Source organism: Elephas maximus, chromosome 20, assembly GCF_024166365.1.
Source record: "Elephas maximus indicus isolate mEleMax1 chromosome 20, mEleMax1 primary haplotype, whole genome shotgun sequence".
Lineage (NCBI taxonomy): Eukaryota > Metazoa > Chordata > Mammalia > Proboscidea > Elephantidae > Elephas > Elephas maximus.
In genome coordinates, this window is record NC_064838.1 from 80,033,526 (window position 1) to 80,045,368 (window position 11,843).

The 11,843-nt window shown below is 37.3% G+C and overlaps 1 pseudogene; it reads left to right on the plus strand.

Moving 5' to 3' along the window:
* The first annotated feature begins 9,606 nt into the window (after nt 1-9,606).
* On the plus strand, nt 9,607-10,552 carry LOC126064186 (olfactory receptor 5W2-like; annotated as a pseudogene).
* The last annotated feature ends 1,291 nt before the right edge of the window (nt 10,553-11,843 follow it).

Genomic DNA, 11,843 nt, shown 5'->3' on the forward strand with positions numbered 1-11,843 from the left:
TGAGTCGCCGGGAGCCTTCAGGCACCGTCCCCGGAAGTGGCTGCAGTGGGCCGATACTAGCGTTCAGCTGCATTTTCCTCAGGGAGAATCAGCCAAACACACTGCCTACTCACACCTCCAGAACCAGAGAAGAACAGTGCTCTCAGCAAAAGCTAAATACTTGCATATATTTTACCACATCCCCCACCCCCAAGCGGGCTTCATTGGCTGTTGATTTCCCTGGGCCTGAGACAGACCCTGTTGAGTGCCTAGAGCCATTCTCCTGGCCTTGGAGAAGGGATAAAATCATAGTTGGGGGAAAAGATAACCTGGGGAAAGGTAACCTGGGGAACTCAGGACAGAAGCGGCTCCTGTCCAGGCATAACCAGTCCATGGGCTTTCAGTACTTTTCCCCCCTTCACGGACTGTGTGGGCCTATTTCAGGAGAATAGGCCCTTGTTGGCAGACTACAACAGTTTCAGCTGTGCGGTGGAGAGGTGGGTGTTTGATATTTGACACTGATTTGCCTATTAAACTGGGTCCTCACCTACCCACATCAGGGGCCTAAGGACTGGTGGCTCCACTCAGGTCACTCAGCCACCTGCGGCAGGGATCCAAGGATAACTGGTACCTCCCAGGCCTTACAACCAAAAACATTGGGTGCCTATGCTCTGTCTGCAGAACCCACCCACTTGTACACCCTAGGGAAGAAGGACATGCTTTCCTCAGAGACATTTGGGGGACAGTTATCAGCCCCGTGCCTTGTTCTGAGTGTGACTCCCTGCTGCAGCCAGATACTGGTACCTACACCAATCACCCCTGCTCCTCTAAGACTTTCAGACAGAGCCTGTACCACACACTTGATGAGCAGTTATCTGGACACCTGAGCTGAATCCATACAAGAAAAGTGAATGGATTCCTAGACTGATATATCTGGTAACAGCTCTAGCCATCTGGGGACAGGACATCAGAGCTTCGAGGTGAAAATAATCAAGCTACCTTACTCAAACAACCCATTTGAGTATATCAAAACAAAACAAAGCAAGAAGCTAGGATAAGTAAGCAAATATAAAATAAACTAATGCAATAACTTATAGATGGCTTGGAGACAACAGTCAATATCAAATCACATAAACAGACTGTGATCACTTCAACAAGCCCTCAAAACAAAGAATCAAAGGATCTTCTAGACGAAAGTACCTTCCTGGAATTACCAGATGCAGAATACAAAAGATTATTATAAAGAACACTTCAAGATATCAGGAAGGAAATCAGAAAATATGCAGGACAAGCAAAGGAGTACACAGATAAAGCAGTTGAGGAAAATAAAAGGTTATTCAGGAACATAATGAAAACTTTAATAAGCTGGAAAAATTCATGGACAGAGAGCAATCAGAAATTCAGAAGATTAACAATAACATTACAGAATTAGGCAATTCGAAAGAAAGTCTGAGGAGCAGAACTGAGCAAGTGGAAGGCAGAATTTGTGATCTTGAAGATAAAGCACATGGCACCAACACTTTTGAAGAAAAATCAGATAAAAGAACTTTAAAAAATGAAGAAAACTTAAGAATCATGTGGGACTCTATCAAGAGAAATAACCTAAGAGTGATTGGAGTGCCAGAACAGGAAGGGATAACAGAAAATACAGAGAGAATTGTTGAAGATTTGTTGCCAGAAAAATTTCCTGATATCGTGAAAGATGAGAAGATATCTATCCAAGATGCTAATCGAACTCCACATAAGGAGGATTTTAAAAAGAATGTCACCAAGACATATTATAATCAAACTTGCCAAAACCCAAGATAAAGAGAGAATTTTAAGAGCAGCTAGGGATAAACAAAAAAGTTACCTACAAAGGAAAGTCAATAAGAATAACCTTGGACTACTCATCAGAAACCATGCAGGTAAGAAGACAATGGGATGACTTATGTAAAGAATTGAAGGAAAAAAATTGTCAGCCAAGGATCATATATCCAGCAAAACTGTCTCTTAAATATGAAGGTGAAATTAGGACATTTCCAGATAAACAGAAGTTTAGGGAATTCATAAAAACCAAGCCAAAACTACAAGAAATACTAAAGAGAGTTATGTGGTTAGAAAATCAATATCAGGCACCAGAAGGAAACAAATAATAAAAATTAGAGCAGAACTAAATGAAATAGAAAACAGAAAAGCAATTGAAAGAATTAACAAGACCAAAAGGTGGTTTTTTGAAAAAAATCAACAAAATTGATAAACCACTGGCCAAACTGACAAAAGAAAAACAGGAGAGGAAGCAAATAACCCAAATAAGAAATAAGGTGGGTGATATTACAACAGGCCCAAATGAAATTAAAAGAATCATTTCAGATTAGTATCAAAAATTGTACTCTAGCAAATTTGAAAACCTAGAAGAAATAGATGAATTCCTAGAAAAACACTACTTACCTAAACTAACACAAACAAAGGTAGAACAACTAAATAGACCCATAACAAAAGAAGAGATTGAAAAGGTAATCAAAAACTCCCAACAAAAAAAAGCTCTGGCCTGGACAGATTCACTGCAGAGTTCTACCAAACTTTCAAAGAAGAGTTAACACCACTACTACTAAAGGTATTTCAGAACATAGAAAATGATGGAATACACCTAAACTCATTCTAAGAAGCCAACGTACCCCTGATGCAAAAACCAGGGAAAGACCCACAAAAAAAGATAATTACAGACTTATATCCCTCATAAACTTAGATGTAAAAATCCTCAACAAAATTCTAGCCAATAGAATTCAACTTCATATCAAAAAAAAAAAAAAAAATTCACCATGGCCAAGTGGGATTCATATCAACTATGCAGGGATGGTTCAACATTAGAAAAACAAGTAATGTAATCTATCATATAAATAAAACCAAAGATAGGAACCACATGATCTGATCAACTGATTCAGAAAACGCATTTGACACAGTCCAACACCCATTCATGATAAAAACTCTCAGCAAAATAGGAATAGAAGGAAAATTCCTCAACATAATAAAGGGCATTTATACAAAGCCAACAGCCAACACCATCGTGAATGGAGAGAGTCTGAAAGCATTCCTCTTGAGATCAGGAACCAGACAAGGATGCCCTTTATCACCACTATTATTCAACATTGTGCTGGAGATCCTAGCCAGAACAATTAGGCTAGAAAAAGAAATAAAGGGCATCCAGATAGGCAAGGAAGAAGTAAAACAATCTCTATTTGCAGATGACATGATCTTATACACTGAAAATCCCAAAGAATCCTCAAAAAAAACTACTGAAACTAATAGAAGAGTTCAGCAGAGAATCAGAATACGAGATAAACATATAAAAATCAGTTGGATTCCTCTACACCACCAACAACCAAAAAAATAAAAGAGGAAATCATCAAATCAATATCATTTACAGTAGCCCCCAAGAAAATAAAATACTTAGGAACAAATCTCACCAGAGATGTTGAAAGACTTATACAAAGAAAACTACAAAATGCTACTATAAGAAACCAAAAGAGACCTATATAAGTGGAATAACATAAAACACTTAACACTGTAAAAATGTCTATTCTACCAAAAGCGTTCTATAGATACAATGCAATTGCGATCTGAATTCCAAGGACATTTTCTAATGAGATGGAGAAACAAATCACCAACTTCATATGGAAGGGAAAGAGGCCCCAGATAAGCAAAGCATTACCAAAAAAGAACAAGGTGGGAGGCCTCACTCTACCTTTTCATCCAAAAAAAAAAAAAAAAAAAGACTTCACCAAAAGAGTAAAAAGATTACCTACAGACTGAGAAAAAGCTTTTAGCTATGACATTTCCGATCTGCGTCTGATCTCTAAAATGTACATGATACGGCAAAAAATCAACTACAAAAAGACAAATAACCCTATTTAAAAAATGGACAAAAGATATGAACAGGCACTTCACTAAAGAAGACATTGGGGTAGCTAATCGATACATAAAAAAATGCTCAGGATCATTAGCCATTACAAAACCAGAAAACCAAACCAACTGCCTTCAAGTCGATTCCAACTCATAGCAACCCTATAGGACAGAGTAGAACTGCCCCATAGAGTTTCCAAGGAGCGCATGGCAGATTTGAATTGCCGACCTTTTGGTTAGCAGCTGTAGCACTTAACCATTACGCCACCATTAGCCATTGGAGAAATGCAAATCAAAACTACAATGAGATTCCATCTCCAACAAGGCAGGCATTAATCCAAAAAACACAAAATAATAAATGTTGGAGAGCTTGTGGAGAGACTGGAACACTTACACACTGCTGGTGGGAATGTAAAATGGTACATCCACCATGAAAATCGATTTGGCACTTCCTTAAAAAGGTAGAAATAGAACTACCATATGATCCAGCAATCCGACCCCTTGGCATATATCCTAGAGAAACAAGATCCTTTACACGAACAGGTACATCCACACCCATGTTCATTGCAGCACTGTTTACAATAGCAAAAAGTTGGAAGCAACCAAGGTGCCCATCAACAAATGAATGGATAAATAAATTACGGTATATTCACACAATGGAATACTACGCATCAATAAAGAACAGTGACGAATCTGTGAAACATTTCATCAAATGGAGGAATCCGAAAGGCATTATGCTGAGTGAAATTATCAGTTGAAAAAAGGAAAAATATTGTATAGGACCACTATTATAAGAACTGAAGAAATAGTTTAAACAGAGAAGAAAATATTCTTTGATGGTTAAGGCGGGGGGAGGGAAGGAGGGAGATGTGTATTCACTAATTAGATGTAGATAAGAACTATTTTAGGTGAATGGAAAGGAAACACATGACATAGGAGAGGTCAGCACAACTGGACTAAACCAAAAGCAAAGAAGTTTCCTGAATAAACTGAACACTTCGAAGGCCAGTGTAGTAGGGGCAGGGGTTTGGGATCATGGTTTTGGGAGACATCTGAGTCAATTAGCATAATAAAATCTACTAAGAAAACATTCTGCATCCCACTTTGGAGAGTGGCATCTGGGGTCTTAAACTCTAGCAAGCAGCCATCTAAGATGCATCAGTGGGTCTTAACCTACCTAGAGAATGGAGAATGAAGAACACCAAGGACACAAGGTAATTATGAACCCAAGAGACAGAAAGAGCCACATAAATCAGAGACTACATCAGCCTGAGACCAGAAGAACTAGTTGGTGCCCAGCCACAACCAATGACTGCCCTAACAGGGAACACAACAGATAACCCCTGAGGGAGCAGGAGAGCAGGGGGATGCAAACCCCAAATTCTTGTAAAAAGACCAGAATTAGTGATCTGATTGAGACTAGCAGCACCCTGGTGGTCATGGTCCTCAGACCTTCTGTAAGCACAAGGCAGGAACCATTCCCTAAGCCAACTCTTCAGACAGGGATTGGACTGGACAATGGGATAGAAAATGATACTGGTGAAGAATGAACTTCTTGGATCAAGTAGACACATGACACTATGTTGGCATCTCCTGTCTGGAGGGGAGATGAGAGACCAGAGGGGATCAGAAGCTGGCTGAATGGACACTAAAAGAGAGAGTGGAGGAAAGTAGTGTGCAGTCTCATTAGGGGGAGAGCAATTAGGAGTATATAGCAGAATGTATATACATTTTTGTGTGAGAGAATGACTTGATTTGTAAACTTTCACCTAAAGCACAATAAAAAAAGAAAAAAAAGATACAACATACCATGAGTGTGCGTAATTATTAGTCATTACCTAAAAGTATCAATCGATAGTAGGTGTTTAATAATCACAGAAATATATTCTTGTCAGTGTCCTGCAACAATTCACACTTATCAAATATCACTCAGAATGTGGCCAATGCAGTGAACTTCCACAGGTCTACCACCTTGCACAACTTCAGGTGACACCAATTTTCTTATTTTCTACGACCTCCCTGGAATTGTGCAATATAGTAGCCCGTTTCACAACAAAGTTAATAATGTTCAAGTGTTTGTCTAAAATAGATAAAACAGATTATGTTTCAAATCTGTTGACACTTTCTATTTGCACACCTCTGTCCTCTATTATGGCTGGAATTCTGCCTGGCTTTAAAAGTGGAACTTTGACGATCTATAAGTTCTCTCAGATCTCTAACAATCTGTGGATTACTATTTCAGTGCATTTCCAAATTTGGTTTTAACATAAAAGCACTATAACATTCCAAGAGAGTAGCAAAGAGATTTTATTTTTTAAAGAATGGTTTGTTTTATAAGACTGTAGTCAGGAATCTATTGAGAGCAAGTGCTCTGGCGTCAGATAACTTAATGTCCATGATCCTCCAGGTGTTTGTTTATCATTTCTGGGTCTTACTTTCCACATTTATATAATGAGATTGCCAGAGAAAACTCAGGATGCACAAGATAATACAATAAATAGTGCATGGTGATAAGTTAATATGTGAAAAATACCTGCCATTTAGTAAGGAAGCTACAATGGACTATATCTAAGTCCATACTTGTGCCCCTGAAAGCCCACTGCTGAATGAAAAGGTACTTAAAACACATGGAAGGAAGAGTGGATGGATATTTTTATGTTTCAGAACAAGGTGGAAGCATGATTTAACTCTGGGCCCTGATGAAGAAGTCCGATCAAGCCAAGATGGTAGACTAAATTTTAGGGAGGGTGGCATCGTACACTGATATCTATGGGGTTAGGGGAAGGGTTGAGTGGGAAAAAAATCACATGTCCAGTATCCAGCAATTTTCAGTGTACTGCCATAAATAACTGAACACAAAAGTTACGTTTTATGTATAATTTAAGTAAAATTTATTTTGGTAAAATACGTGTATAACAAAACATATGTCAATTTTTTTTTTCACTTACAATTCAGTGACATCCATTGCAATAATTATGTTGTGTAACCATCACCAGTGTGTGTTGCTGAAAGATTATTTTTAAAATAAACAAAATGTAGATAAACAAAATGTGGTACATACACAATGGAATACTAAATCCAGCGCCATCAAGTCAATTCCGACTCATAGCGACCCTATAGGGCAGAGGAGAACTGCCCCGTAGAGTTTCCAAGGAGTGCCTGGTGGATTCAAACTGCCGACCCTTTGGTTAGCAGTCGTAGCACTTAACCACTACACCACCAGGGTTTCCGATGGAATGCTAGTCACCCATAAAGAGAAATGAAATCCTGACACATGCTACGACATGGATGAAACTTAACATCATTCTGAGCTAAATAAGTCAGTCTCAAAAGAACAAACGCTGTATGATCTCATTTCTATGAAGTAAGCAAATATATAGAAACTGAAGATTATTTAGTGGCTATCAAGGGTGAGAAGGAAGGGGAAAGAGGGAATTTTTTCTTAGGGGACATTGAGTTTATGTTAATCGTAATGGAATGACTTGGAAAAAGGTAGTGAAAATGGTTGCATAACTTGAATAACATAATTGCACTGAACTGTACCTAAAGAAATTTTTGACTTGCTGCGTATTTTATGTATAATTTCAGTATTAGAGAAAGAGAGAGAATAGAACTGAGCTTATTTTTTCTTGAAACATCCATCACATGTGTTTTCTTAAAAAGACCATCCTCACAACTATCAATTCTACGAGAGAAACAGCCCTTGAAGTCTGATTATTTCTAGTCTTTGTTCATTTTTTCCAGACAACCAGAAGATATTTAAGACCAAACAATTAATGATCAATTACTTTTGAAAACTTTTGTTCTAGAGACTGTGACAATGTCAACTATAAACAGAAAAACATAATAATTCATGACATAGTGGGTTATGTGTAATGAATGCTATACAGTCATAAAATCATTGGATTAGGGGTGGTTGGTATGTGGTTGGGGAGAGTGAAACAGACAATGATTAGTGAAAATAAAGAGTAATCAAGTAAGAGAGATTGTCTTATTTCTAAATGCAGAAGTGAAGATCTTTCTCTCAGAAATGAAAGAAACAGGGTGAACAATAGAAACAAAATGAAAATCATACAGTAGCAAGTCTATCCGAGCTTCATTAGATGTGCGATTTGACTAGAGGAGGGTGCAGAGTCAAGGTAGCTATAAAGCACAGCGTTAGACTCAATTGTTGTTACTCAACATTGATCACTTTGAATGAAAACTTCAGGCTTTGTTAAAAAAAGGTGCAGCATTCACAGGGGAAAGATGCAGATCCAGGGACCTAATTAGTCACATGTTTGTATGACACAAAAAATGAGAGCAAAGCCTTTAGAGATTTAAGTTCCAAATGGCACTAAGAAAAATAAAGCGTGCCCTGCCTAGTGTTCACCTACCCAAAATCGGAAGAGAAAGACATGCTCATCTCAGGTAGGATCCTGAATTGACATTTTAAAAGACTGCAGAAAAAATTTTTTTTTGAAAATTGAGGAATCAAATATTGAGAAATTTATAAATAAATCATTTTATACCTACTTATTCAATTAAATAAACTCTGCAGTCTAACAACCAAACTGTAATATTTTATGATTGAAGCTGTGTGAATTGGACTGACCTCATTTGAGTAAAAGAGATATTTTATTAATTTATATTTTTACTAAAATTCCTAAGGAAATCATTACTTTTTGTTACCATTCAAGTGACATCACTATACATGTGAATTTAAGCTTTCTTTTAGTGTTATCCCAACTATAATAGAGGTATCACACTAAGAATACCACTATGTATAAATTCAAGTTCATATGGACCATACAAAATAATACTGAAAAAAAAAAATACTAAAGTACAGAAAAAAAAATCAGACTACCATTCACATTTCAATTTTTATACACCAACAGACATTCACACACACATACACACAAACAAGAAAATGAACCCTTTATAAGTCTGAAACATTTGTTACCCCTCTTCCCATTTGCATTTTTTATGGAAAATTCATTTTAATAATCCAAGGAGATGCAACTCTGTGTTAATTCCGTGTTTCCCTTTGTATCACTTCTCTAGTTTGTCAGTGGACTCATCCTTTGGGTTCAGGTCAGTCCTATAACCGGGTTATAAAAGTTCAGCAAACCAAGATGAAGTGTCATAGGAAAGTGGAATAAAACATGTTCCATTCATGTTTAATCAGTGGAATCAAAAGACATCATAGAGAAAAACAGTAGCTTAATCAATTTCATTTATTGTTTATATGGAGTATTACTTATTGTTGTTAGATCTTAAAATCAATTATGTTTCTGGATGAATACAATAAATGTGACTTTTTTTTTTTTTGTCCAAAGGGGTATTTATTTTTACCTGTCAGACTGTTAGGTGTGTGTCTTCTGGCTTTGTGGCTCTAACTTTAGTGTTTCTTTAATATTATTTTGAATCTGGACTTAGCTTTAGATTTAATCAAAGCTACGGTCTGAGCTAAGACAGGAGAAACTAACACAAATGACGTATGTCAAGACTGATATACAGATTTAGATTCAAACTTCCTGTTCCAGGCATTTATTTATTTACTTTTCAATAACATAACAATGTCTGTTTAACAGTGACATTTATCTGGGCTACATTCTGAGCATAAAGAAGACAATTTACAGAGAGAAAGTGTTCTGCCTTACAGATAGTATTTAACGTATGTTTTTGTTTTTTTTTTTAACATAGTTAAACCCTGATCTATAACCTTCTTGTCATTCCCGTAGCAGTTTAGAACAAGATCAAAGAAGAATGGATGGAAAAAATTGTTCTTCGTTGACTGAATTCCACCTCTTGGGAATTACTAATAACCCTGAGATCAAAGCAACCATATTTGCCACGTTTCTCGTCATATATCTCATTATTCTTGTGGCAAATCTTGGAATGATCATTTTAATTAAAATGGACTCCCAGCTTCAAACACCAATGTACTTTTTCCTCAGCCACCTCTCCTTCTGTGACCTCTGTTATTCCACAGCAATTGGGCCCAAGATGCTGGTGGACCTCTTAACAAAAAAAAAAAAAAGACAGATCAAATTCTTTCTATGGCTGTGCTCTGCAATTCTTCATCTTCTGTGTCTTTGCAGACTCTGAGTGTCTCCTGCTGGCAGTGATGGCCTTTGATTGGTACAAGGCCATTAGCAACCCCTTGCTCTATACAGTCGACATGTCCAGCAGGGTGTGCTCCGTGCTCATGGCTGGGGTTTACCTGGTGGGTACAGTGGACGCTTTGATACACACCACGTTAACTTTCCGCTTATGTTTCTGTGGGTCAAATGAAATTAATCATTTCTTCTGTGATTTACCTCCACTTTTCCTCCTTTCCTGTTCTGATATTCAGGTCAATGAGTTGGCATTATTCACTGTTTTTGGCTTCATTGAACTGAGTACCATTTCATGGGTTCTTGTCTCTTACTGTTACATCATCCTCTCAGTCTTAAAGATCTGCTCTGCTGAGGGAAGGTTCAAAGCTTTCTCCACCTGCACCTCTCACTTAACTGTTGTTGCAATTTTCCAGGGAACAGGACTTTTCATGTATTTCCGACCAAGTTCTGCCTACTCTCTAGAGCAAGACAAAATGACCTCATTGTTTTATACCCTTGTCATCCCCATGTTAAACCCTCTGATTTACAGTCTACGGAACAAGGATGTGAAAGAGGCTCTGGAAAAACTGAAAAATAAAAAGCTGTTTTAAATAGTTATACACACACATAAACAGTTGTTTTCTTCAAATCATTTAGTATAGAACAATGTGATCTCAAATACTTTAATACAATGAGTATTTATACAAATTCTCAACTATACCAGATGTTAGGTAGTTTCCTAAACATTCTATAATTTTTATGTGTTTTCAATTTAAGCACAGTACTCTCTAATTTTGCAAAACAGTTTTGTCTCCTAAGTGTGCCGAAATCTTATTTGTTCAATGTTTCCATCCTAGTTAACTGGTGTTGCTATAACAGAAATACCACAAGTGGATGACTATAACAAAGAAAGGATTATTCTCTCACAGTCTAGAAAGGTAAAAGTTAGAATTCAGGGTACCAGCTCCAGGAGAAGTCTTTCTCTTTGTGCCGACTCTGGAGGAAGGTCTTTGTCATCAATATTCCCCTGGTCTAGAAGCTTCTTAGCACAGGCACCCAGGGTCCAAATGATACTCTCTGCTCCTTTTTTCTTGGTGGAAGTAGTTCCCTCTCCTCTTGATTTTTATCTCAAAAGAGATTGACTGATGACACGATCTAATCCTGTAGATTGTGTCCTCCTCATTAACATCATAGAAGTTAGGATTTATAACACAGAGATAATAACATTAGATCACAAAATGGAGGACAACCACACATACTGGGAATCATGGCCTGGCCAAGTTGATGCACATTTGGGGGGACACAGTTCAAACTATAATAGTTTCTTTCTTGCATTACCTGAATTATTCTTAAAGCTGTGTGTTTATTGAGTGCCTATTGTACTTCCTGGTGCTTTGTATTTTATGGTCAATTCAATAGTGTCTGTACTAATGAATCCTATAATCTTGTGTAACTGACAAACAGTAATTAGATAATTATTCACAGAATTTATAACAAACTGTAAAACATCATGAAATAAAAAGGTAAGGTGCTCTTAATCCAAAGTAAGATGTCTAAATCTACTCTGCAAAGAAGAAAAGCGTCTTTGAAATGGGGACATGTAGTTTCTGATCTAAATTATGAATGGACATGTCAATTGGTGAGAGGAAAGTATTTGAGGAAGAAGGATTGGCAATTAGTGATCATGAAGCGGATATGACAATGTTTTTAGAGAAAATGAAGCCCCAATTTATTAGATATGAAAAAGCAAAAAGAAAGACTTGGTGAAGTTCATCCTTGTGCTGTAGCTCTTAACTCTCCCCGTCCTTCATCTAGGAAGACTTCCTTTCATCTCCCCTCCCTACTCCATACCCCATCTCAGGACTGGACAAATTCCTCTAGCCTTGGTTCATAATCTAACCT